Source organism: Sus scrofa, chromosome 4 (genome assembly GCF_000003025.6).
Source record: "Sus scrofa isolate TJ Tabasco breed Duroc chromosome 4, Sscrofa11.1, whole genome shotgun sequence".
NCBI classification, from domain to species: domain Eukaryota; kingdom Metazoa; phylum Chordata; class Mammalia; order Artiodactyla; family Suidae; genus Sus; species Sus scrofa.
Window position 1 is genome coordinate 82,857,914 of NC_010446.5, and position 21,586 is coordinate 82,879,499.

A 21,586-nucleotide genomic window follows, 5' to 3' on the forward strand; every position below is an offset into this window, starting at 1 on the left:
AAAGTGACTCAGTCATACATACATATATATATTCTTTTTCTCCTATTATCTTCCATCAAGGTCTGTCCCAGGAGGCTGGATATAGTTTCCTATGCGATACAGTAGGACCTCATTGCCTATCCATTCTAAATTGAGTAGTTTGCATCTATTAAGCCCAAACTCCCTGTCCATCCTACCTCCTCTCCCTCCACCATAGCAACCATAAGTCCATTCTCTATGAGTCTGTTTCTGTTTTGTAGATCAGTTCATTTTTGTCATATTTTAGATTCCACGTATAAGTGATATCATATGGTATTTGTCTTTTTCTTCCTGACTGACTTAATATTCTCTAGTTGTATCCATGTTGCTACAAATAGCCATTCTTTTTTATGGCTGAGTAGTATTCCATTGTATATATATACCACACCATCTTAATCAATTCATATGTCCATGGACATTTAGGTTGTTTCCATGTCTTGGCTATTATGAATAGTGCTCCTATGAATACAGGGGTGCATGTATCTCTTTGAATTATAGTTTAGTCTGGATATATGCCCAAGAGTGGGATTGCTGGATAATATTTTTAGTTCTATTTTTAGCTTTTTGAGGAATCTATACTGTTTTCCATAGTGGTTGTACCTACTCTTTAATTTTTTTTATGGAAGTATAATTGATTTACTTTTTTTGTTTTGTTTTTGTCTTTTTGTCTTTTTAGGGTCATACCCACAGCATATGAAGGTTCCCAGGCTAGGGGTTTAATGAAAGCTGTTTCTGCCAGCCTACACCAGAGCCACAGCAATGCCAGATCTGAGCCGAGTCTGAGACCTAGACCACAGTTCACGGCAATGCCAGATCCTTAACCCACTGGGCAGGGCCAGGAATCGAACCCACAACTCATGGTTCCTAGTCAAATATTTTTCTGCTGTGCCACGACGGGAACTCCAATTTACAGTTTTGTGTTAGTTTCAGGTGTACAGTAAAGTGATTCACTTATACATATATATTTATATTTTCTAGATGCCTTCACCTTATAGGTTATTATAAAATATTGAGTATAGTTCCCTGTGCTATACTGTAGGTTCTTGTTGGTTGTCTTTATTGTTTGTTTGTTTGTTTGGTCTTTTTGTCTTTTCCAGGGCCTCACCTGTATCATATGGAGTTCCCAGGCTAGGGATCCAAATGGAGCTGTAGCCGCTGGCCTACACCAGAGCCACAGCAACGCGGGATCTGAGCCACATTTGCCACCTACACCATAGCTCACGGCAATGCCGGATCCTTAACACACTGAGTGATTCCAGGGATCAAACCCATGTCCTTGTGGATGCTAGTTGGGTTCGCTCATTGCTGAGCCACGACAGGAACTCCTGTTTTATTTATAGTCATGTGTATATGGTTAATCCCAGACTCCTAATTTAGCCCCCCACTCCCACCCCCACTGAGTTTATCTTCTGGCAGCCACTCCATTAGCTGCTTTCACACATGCTACTTCATATATTCCCCTCATAATCATATTAAGTAGGTTAATTCCACTCTTGTTTCTCTTGGAGAAACTGAGGCTCAGAGAGGTTAACAGACACAATCACATGAATTCAAACCTAGGTTCAGTCAAGATTCCAAAGAAGCATGTTATTCTACTGAATATCAGATCATAGTCGATCTTAATAGGTGGGGGGAATATAAAATACTTATTTTCTCCCACATGTAAAGTGCCATTGGGAATTCAGAGGGGAAATTGAGGAAGAATTTATAAGCCTTCTGGAGGGGGAAGCATCGTCATCTAAAATAACTTGTACTAAGAATGTGTATCTGAAAAGATAACTATAATATAAAAGCATAACTTCATATCAGGGGTGATGAGGGTCATCGTGGCAATGGAATGTTCCAGAAAGATGTCTTGAGAATTTTGCTCTTAAGGTGGACCTTCAGCTGATGTTATTCTTGTAAGTGTCAGCAAGGGGGTAGGTGGCCTGGGCTTTTGGTAGTGGTCACCAAGCTCTGCCAGACTGTGGGCCCAAACGCCCTTTCAGTATCACTTCCGTTGGAGAAGAGAAAAGGCTTAATTACAAAGTGCTGATGTGAATCAATAACAGTGTAAAAAATGAGTTTGAATTTTATTGATCACAAGAGCACATATAGACATCTGAAGAATAATAGTTTTCATATAAGCAACACATCATTGATTTGGTCTACGGGCAGTGACTGCCACCCAGAGCTTGGGAATGCCTGACCTAGAGGACTGTGATAGAACAGAGGAAGTAAAATAAGAGGGAAGCAGGATAACCAAGAAATAGTAATACTCTACCTTGTTATACAGGCCTGTGCAAATATCTTTTGCAAATAGAGCTACAGCCTCTTCAAGAAATTCATATTTTCTAGACTTAGGCTTTTGGAAAATTCTAGTGTCAGTCCTTTAGTACATAACATATTTATCTGCACATATGTATCTGCCTTTCTGGTGGTATGAAATCCAGTAAGACTCAACAGTCTTGTTTTTAAATTCAGCAGTTTCCCTTTTTACACTTAAAAAAAAAATTAAAATTAGGTGGAAACCTCTGAGCTCTTTCAAGGTCTTTGTTTTTCTGGAACATGCCACTGTTACTCACCTGAGCCATATAAATACAGTTAGCATGTCACTTACCTGGCCAAGTGCTAAGAAATAGGAAATCAACCCTCCCCGAAAGTGCAAGAGGAAATGACATTTGTGTGACAGAAGCCAGGGCTGGAGAATTTGCACTGAATCCTCTCTCAGTATGTCAGCCCCTCCTTTGCATAAACCTTTCATCTGCTTGACAAGGAAAACTGCAGGTAAGTCTGCTCTGTGTAGTGAAAGTGGCAGCCAGAGGTCGAAACACGTTGCAGAGAAAGTATCAAAAGGCAACAATACACAAGGCACACTTGGTATAAGAGAACATACTCTTATATTCCTTATCCAAATTGAGGGAATCACTGTGTTTGAAATCATGTAATAAAGGTTCACAGTGATAACTCACCAGCTGAATGACTGGGAAGCTTAATGCTCTCCTCTAAGATTTCAAAAGAAAGCAGTTGCATTAATATTGATCTCTGAGGTCACAATTCCATTTATCTTGGTGTTTAATGACCCTGAGTCTTCATAAAAATCATTGTTTTATATACTTTGTTTTAAAATATAGGGAAATGTGTAATAGATTTTCATGAATTTTGCCTAAAGGCTTGAAACAGTTTTGAAATTTTAAGGCAATAAAACCCTACCAATTCATAAAACTCACCTATCCAGAATAAGACATTTCCAAAGATTAGCTTGGGTTTTAGGGCCTTTTTAGAGGGGAAATTATTCCTGGAGGCCCTCTTTTTCTTTTAATTGGAGTATAATTGATTTCTAATATTGTGTTTCAAGTACACATCAAAGTGATTCAGGTGTACATTTTTTCAAATTCTTTTTCATTATAGGTTATTATAAGATACTATAATAGAGTAAATCCTTGTTGTTTATTTTATGTATATTTTATGTGGTGTATATCTGTTAAACCTATGCTCCTAATTTATCCTTCCTTCCCTCTCTCCCCTTTGGTCACTATAAGTTTATTTGCTATGTCTATGGGCCTGTCTGTTTTGTAAATCCGTTCATTTGTATTATTTTTTACATTCCACATATAAGTGATATTGTATAATAACTGTCTTTCTCTGGCTTACTTCACCCAGTGTGATAGTCTCTAGGTCCATCCATGTTGCTACAAATGGCATTATTTCATTCTGTTTTTGGAGGCCCCCTCTTCCTGATGATTAGGGTCTTTGATTCTACATAGAGTTATCATGGGAAAGGGTGAGCAAGTTAGAGTTATGGGATTGTTTGCCCCTTGGGGTCAAGGGGAATGGGGCAGGGGTGTATGGGAGAAGGGGATAGGTGGATAAATGGAGATGCTGTAGTACCAATCGTTACCAGCAATTAATTTGTACCTTAGTATTCATGCACAGAACAATTTGCCTTTCTCAGCTTCTCTTCTCACCTTTGACCTGTGTATCAAGTTAGGATTGCTTTTGCAGCATGTAAAGGAAACTCCAAGGACTTCATCAATAAGGGGTTGACTAGCTGTGTCTGGGCACAATGGCTTTACGATTCAGTAGGTGATTTGAGCTACTTTAGTCTTTATGCTCTGCATTTCATGGGCCATCCAGCCACGTGGCCAAAAGATGGCTGCTTTACCTTTAAGCGTTGAGTTTTGAGTTCCAGTCAGGAAAAAGGAGAGGGAAAAAGGCAGGAGCCACAGCTTGAGTCTCTCTTTTCATCAGGAAATGGACAGATTTCTGCTGCCTTGTAGACTTCTTTTCACTGGTACTGGGTCTGATGGCCACCCAAGCTCTGTGCGAGTGAGTTTATTTTTGTAGACACATTGGGTGCCCCACATCAAGTCAGGGTTCTTATTGATAAGGGAAAGGGGAAAATGAATATTGATTGGATGATAAATAATGTTTGCTGCATCTGCAAAACTAGTTCTCTGAAGGCAAGAAATGCCTAGTGTACCAAGATGTTCAGGCTTCCATTGTTAATTCACATTTTCACTTATTTATCCCATGTATTAGGCACTGTGTTTGCCAGGCACTGTTCTAGGTGCTGACTCCCAAATATACAGTCCAGAAATTCCTTACTCTCATGGAGTCTACAGGCTGGAGGGAGGGAAAGATATTAATAAGATAGATAAATAGGCACACACATGTGTACTAAAGAGAAAAAGTAGAGATGGGAATGGGGCCATGAGGTTTTAGAGAGGGGTGTGAATGTTAGGTCATGTGGATTGGGAAGGCTTTATGGAAAAGGTGACTTGAAGAGAGTGAGAGAGCAACCTACAAGGATATGTGGAATAGAGGCATTCTAGGCTTAGGCCACAGCAAGTGCAAAGTCCCTGAGGTAGACACATGCTTGATGTGTTTGAGGAATAGTGAGGAGGCTAATGTCATTGGAATGGGAGTAAAAAGTAATTTTTATTATCAAGTGAGACCAATCATGGAGAGCACATCATGTGGGAAGATGCAGGGCTTGTTCTGAGTGATATAGGGATCCTTTGGGGGTTTTGAGTAAAGTAGTGGCTTATTTGTGTGTTTTGAACTCAGTTTTAATGGGCTCACTCTGGTTGCTGTGTTGAGAATGAGGGCAATGGCAGATGTAGGTAACTAGTGAGAGAGCTATTTTAATAACCCAGAGAAGACATAATGTATCCTGGACCAGAGTGATGGTAGCAGAGGTAGTAAGACATAGTTGGATTCTAGATACATTTCTAAAGTAGAGCCAGTAGATTTGCTAGTGGACCAGATAGGAGATGTGGGAGCAAGTCAGGAGTGACTCCAAAGTTTAGGGTCTGAGCAGCTGGTAGGATGGGGTACTGCAACATGAAGTGAAAAACGTGGGAAGAGCAGATTTGAGAGGCAAAGGACTTGAAGTCTGGTTTTGGACACGTTGGGCTTGTGATGCCTGTATCATCCAAGTGGAGGTGTTGAGTCGGGAACTCTGGGGCGTGGCATTGGCTTCTCTCTGCCTGAGCACAGGCTCCTAACCCGACCCTTGGTCCAGTTGCCCAGTGAATCATCGCAGCCACTTCCGGCAGTAGCATCCGGTAGACTTCAAACAGCCTTGGGGAGGTCTGACCTGGTCTGACCCAGCTCTGCCTTTGGGGTTCGCAGGGATCCCAGTTCCAGATAGGCTGGCCATGGACCAGTGTCTGTGGGGGCTTTCCTGAGCCTACCCTGGGAAAACTGGCATTTCTCCTTTTCTCCCACCTAGGGGAGTAACGTGGTCCAGGTGAGGTGTCCAGTGTCTGACAAAGGAAAGGTTGCTGCCTTGCGTGCAGCTGGGACAAGTCCTGCCTGGCCTCCAGGTTGCTAAGGATTCCTCAGAGAGCTGTGGTCAACCTACCACTGCTTTCAATCCTTTTTCCTATGGCACTTTTCCATTGGGGCTTAAGACTCTCCCCTGAGTGAGTTGTCTTCATCATGACTTCAGCTGGTTGGTTGTGGATTTCCTGGGAGGCTGAAGTGGACCCTCCCCATTTGTGTTGACCAGGAAACAGGGGGTGACGATGGCCGCTTTCATTGTTGCTGGGGGATGCCTGGGAGAGAGGCCAGTGGCCCTTTGAAAAAAGTTCAACAGACAGTCGTCCATGGCTCAGAGTCCAGCTTGCCTTAGTACTGAATGTTCCTCACATTCTCCAACATGCACAACAAAAACCGCACCAGAGGAGTTTGATGAACAAAAAGTTAAGATTTGCTTTGCCGTGTAATCTGGGGACAGTGCAGCCCAATAAATCATTTTATTCAGTGGGTTTACCTTGGAGGTCACTGCTGGACTGGTCCCTAGGGAGGCATCCACGGCATATGGAGGTTCCCAGGCTGGGGGTCTAATCAGAGCTGTAGCCGCTGGCCTACGACAGAGACACAGCAACGCTGGATCCAAGCCACGTCTGTGACCTACACCACAGCTCATGGCAACACCCGATCCTTAACCCACTGAGCGAGGCCAGGGATCGAACCCACAACCTCATGGTTCCTAATGGGATTTGTTAACCACCGAGCCATGACAGGAACTCCCCAACTTTTTTTTTTTATTGTTGTAAAATGAACGTAAAATTTACCATCTGAGACATGTTTAAGTGCATAGTTACAAGTACATTAACTTGTATTAAGTACATTTATATGGTGATATGATGTAATCATCACCACTGTCCATCTCTAGAACTTCTTTTTATTACTCAATGAATTTATTGCATTTATAGTTGTACAGTGATTGTCGCAATCCAATTTTATAGGATTTCCATCCCACACCCCCAATGCATCCCCCTACCCCCACAAACTGTCTCCTTTGGAAACCATAAGTTTTTCAAAGTCTGAGTCAGTAACTGTTCTGTAAAGAAGTTCATTGTGTCCTTTTTTCAGATTCCACATGTCAGTGATGGCATTTGATGTTGGTCTGATTGTCTGACTGACTTCACTTAGCATGATAATTTCTAGGTCCGTCCATGTTGCTAAAAATGCCGGTATTTCATTCCTTTTAATGGTATGAATAATATTCCATTCTGTATACGTACCACATCTTCATCTACTCCTCTATCGATGGACATTTTGGTTGTTTCCATGTCTTCACTATTGCAAATAGTGCTGCAATGAACATTGGGGTACATGTGTCTTTTTGAGTCATGGTTTTCTCTGGATAGATGCTCAGGAGTGGGATTGCTGGATCAAATGGTAGTCCTATTTTTAGTTTTCTGAGGAATATCCATACTATTTTCCACAGTGGTTGCACCAATTTACAATCCCACCAACAGTGTAATAGGGTTCCTTTTTCTCCACACCCTCATCTTGCAAAACTAACCCCATAAAACTCCTTCTGTCCTTCTCCCACCAGCCCCAGGAATCCACCATTTTACTTTTCTGTCTCTGATATTGACTCCTTTTAAAGTGCCTCAGATAAATGGAATCATACAATATGTGTCTTTTTGTGACTGGCTTTTTTAATCTTAGCATAATGTCCTTAAAGTTCACCCATGTTGTAGCATATGTCAGAATTTCCTTCCTTTTTAAGGCTGAATAATATTCCATTATGTGGATCTACCATATAATGCTTATCAATTCATCAGTCAGTGGATGCTTGTATTGCTTTCATGTTTTAGCAACTGTGAATAATGCTGCTATGAACATGGTGTACAGATATCTCTTTGAGATCTTGCTTTCAGTTATTTTGGGGACATACCCAGAAGCAAAATTGCTGGACTGTATAGTAATTCTGTGTTTAATTTTTTGAGGAACTGCCATACTGTTTCCCCAGTGGCCATAGCATTTTACATTCCCACCAACAGTGCAAGGATTTCAGTTTCTCTACATCCTTACCAACACATAAAACCTATTTTTTAGGCTTTGCTTTTGTTTTGAACAGTAGCCATCCCAATGAGTATGAAGAATCTTATTGTAATTTTGATTTGCTTTTCTAATGATCAGGGATGTTGACTATCTTTTCATGTGCATATTGGCTATTTGTATATCTTTTCTTGGTGCAGGTTATTTGTTTTTGTTGTTGTGAATTTTAGGCATTCTTAGTATATTCTGAATATTAACCCCTAATCAGATATATGATTTGCAAATATTTTCTTTCAGTCTGTGGTTACCTTTCTACTCTATCCATGGTATCTTTTGATGCACAAATTTCAAAAATTTTCATGAAGTCCCAATTTGTCAATTTTTTCTTCTGTGCCTGTGCCTTTGGTGTCATAGCCTAGAAATCATTGCCAAATCCATCGCTGTGACTTGGTATATTTTTTGTATTGTTCTAAAGCCTCACCCCTGCCCCCAACTTATTTTTTTCCCCACTTTCAATGAAGTGATTAGACCAGTAGATCAATAATGCATTTTAGACTTCGTCAATCTTTTTTTTTTTTTTTCCTGTGCCCAAGACATGCAGAAGTTCCCAGGCCAGAGATCCAACATGCACCATAGCAATAACAATGCCAGATTCTTAACCCCCTCAGCCACCCGGGAACTCTTAGACTTTGTAAATCTTTATTCATTCATTCCACAAACAGGGAAAGTATTCCAAGTAGAAGACAGACAGAAACTAAAGCAAATTCAAAATGGGAGAATGTAAGCACAGCCGGCTGGAGCAGAATGTACATGAAGTGGGTGGTGGGTGAGAAGTCTGGAATTTAGATGAGGCCATACTATGGTGAATCTTATGTGCTGTGGTGAGTAGATTGAATGAAGGTAGTTTCACAATCAAAAGATCAAATTGGAGGGCTACTACCTAATGTTCTCTTGAACTGGACACTTAACCTTTCTGAGCCTCAGTTTCCCCATTTTATTTATTTAGCACTTATGTGGTACCAAACTGTATTCTAAGCACTGTTCAAATACTAACTCACTGATTTTGCCCACCAACCCTATGAGGTAAGTACTCCTGAGCAGGAGTATCATCCCCATTTGACAAAGCAGGGAGCTGATGCCACGAGAGGTTAGGTACCATGTCAAGATCACAGAGCTGATAAGTAGCAGAGCTAGGATTTGACCCAGAGTTCCAGAACTCATGCTCTTAACCATATGTTTGCTGCCTCTCTTAAACAGGAGAAGAGTAATTCCTACCTCTAAAAGTTATTCAGAGGTTGAAATGAGATGATGTACTTAAAATTACGTGGTATGTTGCACACTGTTTTGCCAATGCTTATTTTTAATTTTTTTTGGTTGCACCTGTGCCACAGGGAAGTTCCAGGCTAGTGACTGAATCCAAGCCACAGCTGCAACCTGCACCGCAGCTGTGGCAGTGCCGGATCCTTTAACTCACTGTGCTGGGCCAGGGATCAGACCCACACCTCTGCAGAGACCCAAGCTACTGCAGTAGGATTCTTAACCTACTGCACCACAGCTGGAACTCCAGATTATTATTAATAATAAACAACACTTTGGAAATGGGTAAGAGTCTCAAGAGCATAGGGAGAAGGGAATGGAGCAAGGATCAAGAGCTTGATTTTGGAAAGACATTTGACAGAGTCATGGCTGACATTCTTGTGGACAGGGTCATGGTCAGTGAAGAGCCCAGGCCTCCAGACTTCTAGTTCTTACAGAAGAAAGTTATGGAGAACGGTGTGGTACTCAAGTTGATAATGAACATGCAAAGGGGACCAAGATCAGGTCTCTCCCATTGGCAACCTAAGAATTCAGACAAGGACCAGAAGGTCATTGGGGTTCTGACTCCAGCTTCTTTTCCTTCCTCTAGTGCATTTTCCCAAATAGACCAGGGCTCAGACCTGCTTTACAGGTGAAGTAAGAGGTTTAAATCAGGATGTTACTAGGTTTACGATACCCTTGTGGGAACAAGAGCAAAGCACTGTGCATTGTAACAGACCCTGGCCTGGCTGGCCAGGCACATCCCTTTGGGGCTGCAGGGGCCAAGTCATTGCATCCATAGTCTTTGGAGCAAACTTGCACGTGCCTGCCAGGAAAGCATAGATGGAATGCAGGGAAGGCGACCCAGGGATCCTGTGATCTCTTTCTGGCTCTCATCGAGTTGTGTGGTCTGGTTTGTGGGTGGGATGAGGGTAGGGGTTCCGTGTCTGTCTTATTACCTTAGTGCAAAACAAGGTGGTTATTTGAACCTACCTCTCAACTCCACCCCCTCAACTGCTGCAGCTGGGGACTGATGTGTATAAAATGCTTTGAGGTGCTAAGATGAAGAGCCCCTGAGAATATGGCCAAAATAGCCTGACTGTGACCTCGCCTGAACTTGTTTGAAGTGGCATTTAGGAATATTTCCTTGCCTGGAGGGTTGTTTATTCAAACATCTTATGTACCTACCTGTTGGCATTTGATTTCTTTAGAAGAGGGCATCTGGTGGTTTCAGCTTTTCACATTTCATAAAAATGGGAGGCCACAGGGAGGAATAAACCGCTGCCCTAATTGGGTATATTTAGGGATCTCAGAAGAGAAATTTATGCTAAAAATGATTTCCTCCAGAGAGGACTTTTGGAGAGAGCAGGTATGCCCTGTCATGTCCAGTGCCCCTTGTTGGAGAGGTGCCAAGAGTTCTGCCTCCTTCTGCCCAGTATGACCTCCTGTCTGTGGACTCTCAGGCTGTCCCTTTGGTGGCCTCATTTGTAAGGGGCATTATGGGGGTGAGTAAGGCCTCCTTTTCCTTGAGTGGCTTGTAGTCTGGGTCATGGATCTCATGATCCCACAGAGACTGCACTCTGGAGGGGGGAGGGTGAAAAGCTTCTCTGCCTCTATAGGAAGAAACTCCATGATACTAGGGTCCCTGGGTCTGTGGCATGGTCCATGGCAAGAAAAGGATACGGTTTTAAGAAGGAGGCTGAGAAAGGCAGAGCTGTGCCTGAGGAGTTGGCCTAACCTGGAGAAAGGAAAGATTCCTGGTACCATTGTCCAAAGAAGAGAGGTCCAGATGTGTTGTATGCAGATCATGTGTATCAGAGTATTAGCCAGGGTTCTTTAAGTAGCAAGTGGCAGAGACCCAGTCACGTTAGCTGTGAAGTGAAGGAGAAAATTCACTGGCACATATTATTGAGAAGAACAAGAAGATTCAGAATCTCAAATTATTTCATCAGTATGTTCTCCCCACCCCCCTCTTTCTCTCTCCTTCCCTCACTCTCTCATTCTCTCACCTTTATTTGCCTGTAAGCACTTTCCACATAGTGTCTAAGATGACCAGCTGCTGCAACCCCAGGCTCAATAAAATCAGCCTACCAACCCCATGGTAGGCAAGTCTGTCCTCCAGCAGCTCCAACCCAAGTCCTAGGTCATGTGACCATAGTCTAAACATATAGGAAAAGTCCTTTCTCGTAGTAAAATCGGGGTAAACTCTTCAAACAGTAACCAGAGCATGCAGTGAGGACTCACTGTGTGCCAGATGCTGTTCTATGCACTTGATGCAAATAAACTCTCTTAGTTCTTACAGTAACTTGGTGAGGAAGATAATGTTCTTTTTTCACCTAGCTCATAGAGGAGCTGGGCTTCAATCCCGGGCAGTTTGGCTTCAGAGTCTATATACTTGACCGTCGTCGTGCCACACAACCTCTGACAAATGCAGGGTGACAGCAGTATGAGCAGGAAAGACGATGTCCAGTGTAAGTTGATGAAAATTGGGGTTTTAGGTAAAAATACGAAGTGGGACCAGATGATATCCAAATTTATACAATCAAATAAGGGAAAGAGACTCCACCTTTGTATTATAGTAATTCTATTTTTGCAAAGCAGGGCATTTCTAGAATTATTTCTTATGAATTAGAATGCAGGCCAGTTTGTAAAACAAAACAGATGCCTGTCTATCTGTATACCTAGAATATAGTCTACTCAATATTCTATAGTGTTGCCTTGTTGCTTAATCCCAGAATGATACTGATCACTCACTCAAGTGACAAGATATGACTGTAAGTGACTTGAGGCCGTTGCCAGTAGTTTAATCCAGCAGATGAGTCTCTGTCTCTGGGAATAATTCAAGAGGACTGACCATAATACATGGAGCCATGGCAGTAAAGACAAGGCGGGCCTTCCCAGGTGACCTGTCTGAGAGTTCCAGCTCTCTTTCCCAGGAATGGTTTCTGATATGTTTACTCAGACCTCAGTCATGTTCCAGCCGTGTTGTTTCTCAGGGTTGCAGCACAAGGCGCTTTCTTTGGGCTGGGCAGGCTGTAGTGAATGTGGGGATGTGAAACACCTTCGTGTCTTCTAGCAGCACTGGCCAGGAGAGTGGTAATGTGAGTCACTCTTAGATTTGCTTCCATTCAATGGGCCTTGGCTTGTTGGGCCTTGGGTAAGCTGGCCACCTGCCAAGAAGCCTTCAGCAGCTGGGACATTGCAGATCCTCTCTTGTTAAAGTACACCCCTGGGGGATTTGCTGGGGCTTGTGCCATTCCCTCTCCAGGTCTCCTGGCAGACGCTGGGATTTTGGATCTCCCTGGGTACACAGCTCTTTGACCCACATTCCCCCTGGGGAGGGTTAGACCAGAGGACCTCAAGGACGGCAGCCAACTCTGGGCTCTCTGATTTCTGCAGTTTACTAGTGTGTCTGCTAATTAGAGCCACTGGAGAGTTACCAAGTCAAGAGTACTTTTATTCCTTTCTTTTTCTTTCTTTTTTTTTTTTTTTTAAGGGCAGTTCCCAGGCTAGGGGTCGAATAGGAGCTGCAGCTGCCCATCTACACCACAGCCACAGCCACACGGGATCTGACCCACGTCGGTAATACTGGATTCTTAACCCACTGAGTGAGGCCAGGGATTGAACCCGCAACCTTATAGATACTACTTGGATTCGTTACTGCTGAACCATGACGGGATCTTCTTTTTCCTGTCTTTTGAATTGGAAGTTTTGCACTCTTTATCTTTTTTTTTTTTTTTTTTTTTTTTGTCTTGTCTTTTCAGGGCCGCACCCATGGTGTATGGAGGTTCCCAGGCTAGGGGTCTAATTGGAGCTGTGGCTGCGGGCCTACGCCAGAGCCACAGCAACGCCAGATCTGAGGTGTATCTGCGACCTACACCACAGCTCACGGCAATGCCAGATCCAGGGATCGAACCCTCAACCTCATGGTTCCTAGTTGAATTCGTTTCCGCTGAGCCACAACGGGAGCTCTTACACTCTATTTTTATTCTGTTACCTTTATAATGTTAACACTCACATTTGACTTAATGATGATGAAGTTTTGAAGACCAGTCATTCATCAACAAATAATTTTTGAGTTACTTCCTATGGGCCAGATTCTTGTTCACGTGCTGGGAAAACAGCCATGACCAAGTCTCTGCCCTGAGTACAAACTAACTTGGAATATTATTGCTCCAGTCATACCTTTAAGAGCTTCCATTTTGCTTAATGTTTTAATTTCATCTTTTTTTTGAGGCTCCCAAGTTATCCATTTTTATAAAATTTGTTTTTGATGTTTAACTTTTTATATTTCAATTTCAGTGTTTGCAGTTCTGATTTAGATTCATCCATATATTTACCATTTTTTTATAACACTCAGTTCTTGCATCCTCCCCTTTATTTCTGGATTTACTTTTCTTCTTGAAATGTATCTTTAAGTGAATCATTCAGTAAGGAGTGATTAGTAAACATTCAGGCTTTGGTTGCCTCAAAATATTGTGCCCTCTCATGAATAGTATTATAAAACTTCAGGGCAAGAGTTCTTTACCTTAGCACTTCCAAGAAATGATCCCATTGTTTTCTGGTCTCTATTTCTGTCTTCTTCAAAAGAAGAGTCTATTAATCTATTAATCTAATTGCTACTTCTCTATAGGAAATTTTGCTTTTACCATTTTTCTCTGTATCTTGGTGTTTGTCATTTTTCATTGTGATGTGACTTGGTATAGACTTTTTCTGATTTTTTTTTTTTTTTGTCCTTTTAGGGCCACACCCAAGGCATATGGAGATTCCCAGGCTAGGGGTCAAATTGGAACTGTAGCCGCCAGCCTATGCCAGAGCCACAGCAATGCCGAATCCAAACTGCGTCTGCAACCTACACCACAGCCAGAGAAATGCTGGATCCTTAACCCACTGAGAGCGAGGCCAGGGATCGAACCTGCAACCTCATGGTTCCTAGTTGGATTCGTTTCCTCCTTGCCACGATGGGAACTCCAGTGTTGAATCTTCTTAATCCTGTTCTTCATGTATCTTGATTTTATTTCATATTTTCATTTTCTTTATCTTTTTTTTTTTTATTACATTCTGGATAATTTCCTCAGAGCTGTCTCCCGTTTCACCATCTTTTTCTTTAGCTAAATCTTCCATTCAGCATACCCACTGAGTTTTAAATTTTGCTAGCTAACATTTTCATTTCTAGAACTTCTATTTGGTTCTTTTTTAACAGTTCCTTAATATTTTTCATCAGGTCTTGTTCTTTCATTATGGTTTCTACCTCCTTTCCTTTTAAAGCTTTTAATTGTATTTACCTTATGGCCTCTTTTATATTTTTCTATTCTTTCAAGTTATTAGAATGTCAGTTCTCCTGGTTTTTGTTTTGTTGATTCTCCCTCATAGCAGATGCTGTGCACTCACTTTCATTAAATGTTTGTTTTGTAAGTGTGGAAATTCACTGTAGAGCCATTTTTTATTTACTTCTGCCAGCATTAACTTTCACATGGACTTAATAGCTTGGGTTTCTGCCCCATGCAGCACTTATAAATTTGATACCCTCATCAGCATGGCACATGACGCAGTGCTTGATTTGTCATGGAAAAAATCTTTAGGAGTTCCCTGGTGGCCTAGTGCTTAAGGATTGAGCATTGTCACTGCTGTGGCTTGGGTTCAATCCCTGGCCTGGGATCTTATGCATGTTGGGGATGCGGCCCAAAAAAAAAAAAAAAAAAAAAAATCTTTAGTGCTTCACCCAGAGCCTCAGATAAATGACTATTTTTGCCACATCCCTTTGTCAGTGGGAGGGGTTTTGCTATTCCCTTTTTCATAGAGGAGGCAGACCTTCTAGAACCCACTATGCAGGGTACTGGTTCCAGTTCTCTGCCTTGTGGGACCCTAGGTCATCCTTCTACATAAGAACCTCAACCCCAGGAGTCTTGAATTAGGTGTAATTCCTTTTTGGCCACAGGGGTGAGATTACAGCTCACATATTTCTTTTTGTTTCTGTTACCTGTGGATATCCCTTTCTTTTTTCAAGTTTGGCTTTTGTTTTTTTAAATGTTGGGTCATATATAACCTTTCTGTGAATTTGAAGTTGTACAGTGTTCACATCAACTGAGTTCACTCCATTGCCAGAAACAACTCCCATAATAAGTGAAAAACACTATGCTTTGCTTGGATAAAATAATTATACCTTATAAAGTACTTCCTGTTTATTCTTTTATTTGCCTTTTTTTATTTCTTTAAAAAAATTTTTTTTGTTTCATTATGTTTATTTTGTTGAGGTATAGTTGCTGTATAACATATATAAGTTACAGGTATATAATATAATGATTCACCATTTTTATTTTTTAAGGAATATTTCCTTTTTTGACCATGCCCATGGCGTGCAGAAGTTCCTGGACCAGGAATTGAACCTGAACCATAGCAAGAAGCTGAGCCGCTGCAGGACATTGCCTGATCCTTAACCTGCTGTACCACAAAGGAACTCCTTAGTCACAGTTTTAAAGGTTATGCTCCATTTATTGTTATTATAAAATACTGGCTATATATTCTGTTGTACAGTATACTCTTGTAGCTTTTTTTTGACTGTGCCTGCATCATGCAAAAGTTCTCAGGCCAGGTATTCAGCCTATGCCACAGTAGTGACCTGAGCTACAGCAGTGACTATGCTGGATACTTAACCACTCGGCTACCAGAAAACTCCTCCTTGTAGCTTATTTTATATGTAATACTTTGTACCTCTTAATTCCCTACCTCTATATTGCCACTTCTCACATTCCCTCTCCCCACTGGTAACCACTAGTTTGGTCTCTCGATCTGTGAGTCTGTTTCTTTTTTTTTATTATATTCACTAGTTGTTTTATTTTTAAATTCCACACATAGGTGATAACATATAATATTTGTCTCTTTTTTTGTCACTTTCTGGGTATTTTTTTTATTTTATTGGACAATAACACAATGTTGTGTTAGTTTCAGGTGTAAAGGAAAATGTATCAGCCATGCATATACATATATATCCATTCTTTTTCAGATTCTTTCCCCATATAGGCTATCACAGAATTTTAAATAGATTTCCCCATGCTATACAGTAGATCTTTGTTATCCATCGATTTTGTACATAGTAGTGTATATGGAGGCATTCTGAGTACGTTTATTTTTTAATTTTATTAGAGTATGGTTGATTTATAGTGGTGTGTCAATTTCTGCTGTACAGACAGTATATGTTTTTCTCTGAATGACTTATTTCATTTATAATACCCTCCAAGTCCATCCATGTTGTTGCAGAATGGCAAAATATACTATGCTCTTATGAAGGCATTGTCTTCATTCCAGTCCAGTGGGGATAAAGAGGAGCACTCTACTAATTACAAGACATGTTAGGGGAATACTATGCTTTGCTTAAGTGAAGTAATTCTGCCTTATAAAGTACTTCCTATTCATTCTCTGATTTACTTTTATATTTCTTAATCTTTCTGACTGTATTTTGGGCATTTCTTTGAACCTTTTTATTTATATTTGAATAGCGTGTTTGTGCTGATAGGTGTAATAACCGAGCTCACACCACAAGGTTTTTCCTTACCTTTCTCTGTTTCATCTGTACCTCCTTTCTCCCATGATTAGAAGTATACTTCCTAACCTAAGTATGTATACTCAGTTGCTCTACACTCAGATGAATTGTAAACTTAAAAACACCATTAACAGCCTCTAACCTACTAAGTAAACATAGTGGTTCTTTTGTCATACAATATATACCCTTAAGGGTTTATAGTAAGAAAAAAAAAAATGCCGTGTTTTAAAACTGCTTGGGCGAGTTCCCACTCTGGCACAATGGGTTAAGAATTTGGTGTTGCCCTAGCTGCGGTGCAGGTTGCAACTGTGGCTCGAATTTGATCCCTGGCCCGGGGAACTTCCATATGCCTTGAGTTCAGCCAAAAAAAATTTTTTTTTAAATTAAAAAAAAAAAAACCTAACAAACTACTTAATTCTTTTCTCTATATGATTATGTTATCAATCTAATATATAGTTAGGCCTAACTTTTTTGTTTGCAATCAATTTTTTTTTTCTTTTTTTAGGGCCACACCTGTAGCATGTGGAAATTCCTGGTCTAGGGGTCGAATTGGAGCTGCAGCTGCTGACCTATGCCACAGCCACAGCAATGCTAGATCTGAGCCACATCTGTGACCTACACCACAGTTTGTGGCAACACTGGATCCTTAACCTACTGAGTGAGGCCAGGGATCACACCTGCATCCTCATGGACACTAGTTAGGTTCTTAACTTCCTGAGCCACAACAGGAACTCTTGTGATCAATTTTATACTTTTTACATCCACTTTTACTTAATTTTTATTATTTAAAATATTTACATGGTTCAATATTCAAAACTGAAAAAAAATATAGGAGTTCCCATTGTGGTTCAGTGGGTTAAGAACCTGACATAGGGTCTGTGAGGATGCAGGTTTGGTCCCTAGTCTTGCTCAGTTGGCTGTGGATCTGGCATTGCTGCAAGCTGTGGTGTAGGTCATGGATGCAGCTCGTATCTGGCGTTGCCTCTATGGCTGTGGTGTAGGCCTGTAGCTGCAGCTCTGATTTGATCCCTAGGCCAGGAACTTCCATATGCCCCAGGTACAGTCATAAAAAGAAAAAAAAAAAAAAAACTTAGAAAAACCTACTTCCATCTGTATCTTAGTTTCTGGTTGTCTTTTCTATTTTTTCCTATTGTATAAGTAAACACATACTTATGTATATTTTATGTGCAAGTGTATTCTTATCTCCTTTTCTCACATTCCCTTTTTTTTTCTTTACAGCTAATGCCTCAATAAGTAAAGTAACTCTGTGCATCTGTTACTTTATATTATGAACTTATATCTTTCAGGGTAAATATTTAGAAATGGAATTGCTGGTCAAAGGATATGTGCCTAGGGAGTTCCCTTGTGGTGCAGCGGGTTAAGGATCCAGTGTGTTTTTACTTCAGTGTCTCCAGTCACTGCTATAGCGTGAGTTCAATCCCTGGCTCTCAAATTATCCTTGCCTAGAGCTGTTATATTTTCCGCTCCCATGTGGCGTATAAGAGACTGCCTGCTTCCCCACAGCCTCACCAACAGAGAGCATTGCCAAGCTTTTGAATTGTTAATGGCCTGAAAGGAAAGAAATGGTGTCTCAATTTTAATGTGCATCTCACTTATTTATTTATTTATTTATTTAATATATATATATATATATTTCATTTTCCCACTGTACAGCAAGGGGATCAAGTTATCCTTACATGTATACATTACGATTACATTTTTTTTCCCCACCCTTTGTTCTGTTGCAACATGAGTATCTAGACAAAGTTCTCAATGCTACTCAGCAGGATCTCCTTGTAAATCTATTCTAAGTTGTGTCTGATAAGCCCACTCCCTCCCCCTCCCATCAGGCAGCCACAAGTCTTTTCTCCAAGTCCATGATTTTCTTTTCTGAGGAGATGTGCATTTGTGCTGGATATTAGATTCCAGTTATAAGTGATATCATATGGTATTTGTCTTTGTCTTTCTGGCTCATTTCACTCAGTATGAGATTCTCTAGTTCCATCCATGTTGCTGCCATCTCACTTATTTTGAATGAAATGGGGCATCTTTTCATATGTTTAGATACAATTGGTATACCTTTTTCTGTGAACTCTCTGTGTATATATAATATATACATATATATATATATATTTTTTTTGTCTTTCTAGGGCCACACTTGAGACATATGGAAGTTCCCAGACTAGGGGTTGAATTGGAAGTGTAGCTGCCAGCCTAAACCACAGCTGCAGCAATGCCAGATTTAAGCCACGTCTGCGACCTACATCACGGTTCATGGCAACGCCAGATCCTTAACCTGCTGAGCGAGGCCAGGGATCAAACCTATGTCTTCATGGATACTAGTCATGTTTGTTACTGCTGAGCCATGACGGGAACTCCCTCTGTGTATGTCTTTTCCCCAGTTTTATTGAGATATAATTGACACATAACATTGTATAAGTTTCAGATGTACAACTATAATAATTTGATATGTGCATATATTGCAAAATGATTACTACTGTAAATGTAGTTAACATTCATCATCTCACATAGTTACAATTTTTTTTTTTTTTTTTTTTTTTTTGTCTTTTTTTGCCATTATCTTGGGCCTCTCCCATGGCATATGGAGGTTCCCAGGCTAGGGGTTGAATCGGAGCTGTAGCCACCGGCCTACGCCACAGCCACAGCAACGTGGGATCTGAGCCACATCTGTGACCTATACCACAGCTCACTGCAACGCCGGATCCTTAACCCACTGAGCAAGGCCAGGGATCGAACCCGCAACCTCATGGTTCCTAGTCGGATTCGTTAAACACTTCGCCACAGCGGGAACTCCATAGTTACAATTTTTAAAATGTCTTTTACTCATTTATCTTTTTTCATCTTTGTACATATTTTTAAGAATTCATTTTAAATGAGAGTGATATGTCCTTTCTCTGTCATAGAAGTTTTAAGTATTTTCTCCCATTCTGTCGCATGTCTAATGACTCAGAATCTCTTTTCTTTACCACAGTGCTATCCTTTGTGCAGTTTAGTATACCATGCCTATGTAGGGCCTTTATTTTGAGACATCAATTAATAATTTGCTTATAAGAGGGAGTAAAATTGAGAACTCAAAAAATAAAGACAAAACCCAGGAATAACCTTACAAAGACACAGGCATAGAAGGCGTAATTATAAAGTGTATTTATCAAAGAAAGCTAGAGTACCTAACATATCGCATAACTGAATCAAAATTCAGAATATTTTAGCAGCCTGGACATATGGGCCAAGATGCACAAAATAAAATTTAGTAGAAATAATATTTTGATGTTCCCACTGTTGCACAATGGGATGGACAGTATCTCTGCAGCACTAGAATGTGGGCAGTGGGCTGAGGGATCTCTGGCTGGAGCAGTGGACTAAAGCATCTAGAATTGCTGCAGCTGTGACCTAAGTCACAACTGTGGCTCCTGTCTGATCCCTGGCCTGGGAACTCTGTATGCTGTGGGGCAGCCAAAAAAGGAAATTAAAAATAAATAAATACATAATGTTTTGTATTTAGGCTTAAAAATGTTAATTCCGTAAGTTCAAGGCTGGGAACATCTGTCTTCACAGAAATTCCTATTTGTGTAAACTTTGGGTTTGTTTGTTTTTTTTTAGGGCCGCACTCGAGGCATATGGAAGTTCCCAGGCTAGGGGTCTAATCGGAGCTAGAGCTGCTGGCCTACACCACAGCCATAGCAACATCAGCATCAGATCTGAGCCGCGTCTGTGACCTACACCATAGCTCACAGCAACTCTGGATCCTTAAGCCACTGAGTGAGGCTAGGGATCAAACCTGCAACCTCATGGTTCCTAGTCGGGTTCGTTTCCACTGCATCACAGTGGGAACTCCCTAAATTTGGGGTTTTAATTGACCATGTGCTTACATAACAACCCAACAGGATGGCATAGTTGCCAAAAGAAAATACACTCTTAGAGTGAATAGCGGCAGGGAATTATCCTGATTATGGAGACAGTTGCCCCTTTGTGCTTGACACTTATCAGACCACATCCAGAATGGTAAGTTCAGTTTTGGGGACCACAGATGAAGAGGGTCATTGACAGCAGTAAGCAAGTCCAAAGCAGGGACTCTTGAGTTAGTGAAGAGTCTGAAAGTCATATCGGGAGCCTGGGGTATTTAATCTGGAGAAAAGAAAGCAAGTAATTTGTGAAGGATTTAAAGGCTGTCAAAAGGAGGAGGAATTAGAATTATTTGATGCTGCTCACACTCGCAGCCCGGGATCTGTGGTTATGACCCACGGGTCAGGCTCGCTATAAAGGGACGTTTCTCCCTGGCCTTAGGACTGCAGGGAAAGGGAAGGGCTGCCTTCTTCACCTATCTGCCCCCTGCGGCCAGAGGTGTCTGGACAGAGGTGTCAGGTCAAGCAGGGGCCAGGGTCAGGCTCCGCTGCTGGGTAGGCAGCCTGGGCACCCGGGTTCTTGCTGTCTTCCTCGTGGAACACAATCTTTCCTCCCTTTCTGGTGTCTTCTCTTTGTTGGGAACAAGAGCAGGTAGGGAAAGTGATCTGTGGGATTTTTTTGGCTGGTTAAAGTAGATGACAATTTTGGAGAAACATTCATCTGTAGGATTTAATGTTAAAATTTGTCAACCTGGAGTTTTCACCAGGATCTGGAGTCAGTGTCCCGAGAGCAGAGACTGCTCCTTGTTGAGAATGGTTGTGGGTGGAGACCTCAGACTACACCTCCTCTTACCCATGTAATCCTTTTCTTTTCTTTTCTTTTCTTTTCTTTTCTTTTCTTTTCTTTTCTTTTCTTTCTTTTCTTCCTTCCTTCCTTCCTTTCTTTCTTTCATCAGGGATCCGATCTGAGCTGCAGTTTGCAATCTATGCTGCAGCTGTGGCAACACCAGATCCTTTAACCCACTGCCAGGCCGGGGCTTGGACCTGCATCCTAGTGCTGCAGAGATGCCACCAATCCCATTGTGCC

At 41.3% G+C, this 21,586-nt stretch overlaps 1 protein-coding gene across 3 annotated transcripts in view; it reads left to right on the forward strand.

Annotated features, from left to right (window-relative positions):
• GPR161 (G protein-coupled receptor 161) overlaps positions 1-21,586 on the forward strand; it is a 64,386-nt gene that overhangs the window by 12,970 nt on the left and 29,830 nt on the right. The window contains exon 2 of one of the 3 annotated variants that reach the window (XM_021089471.1): positions 15,422-15,575. The exons of 1 other annotated variant lie outside the window; for it this stretch is intronic. The gene's annotated coding sequence lies outside the window, so the exon portion shown is untranslated. Of the gene's footprint in view, positions 1-15,421; positions 15,576-17,706; positions 18,065-21,586 lie in introns of those variants that run through there. One more of the 3 variants, XM_021089474.1, reaches the window with a different exon arrangement.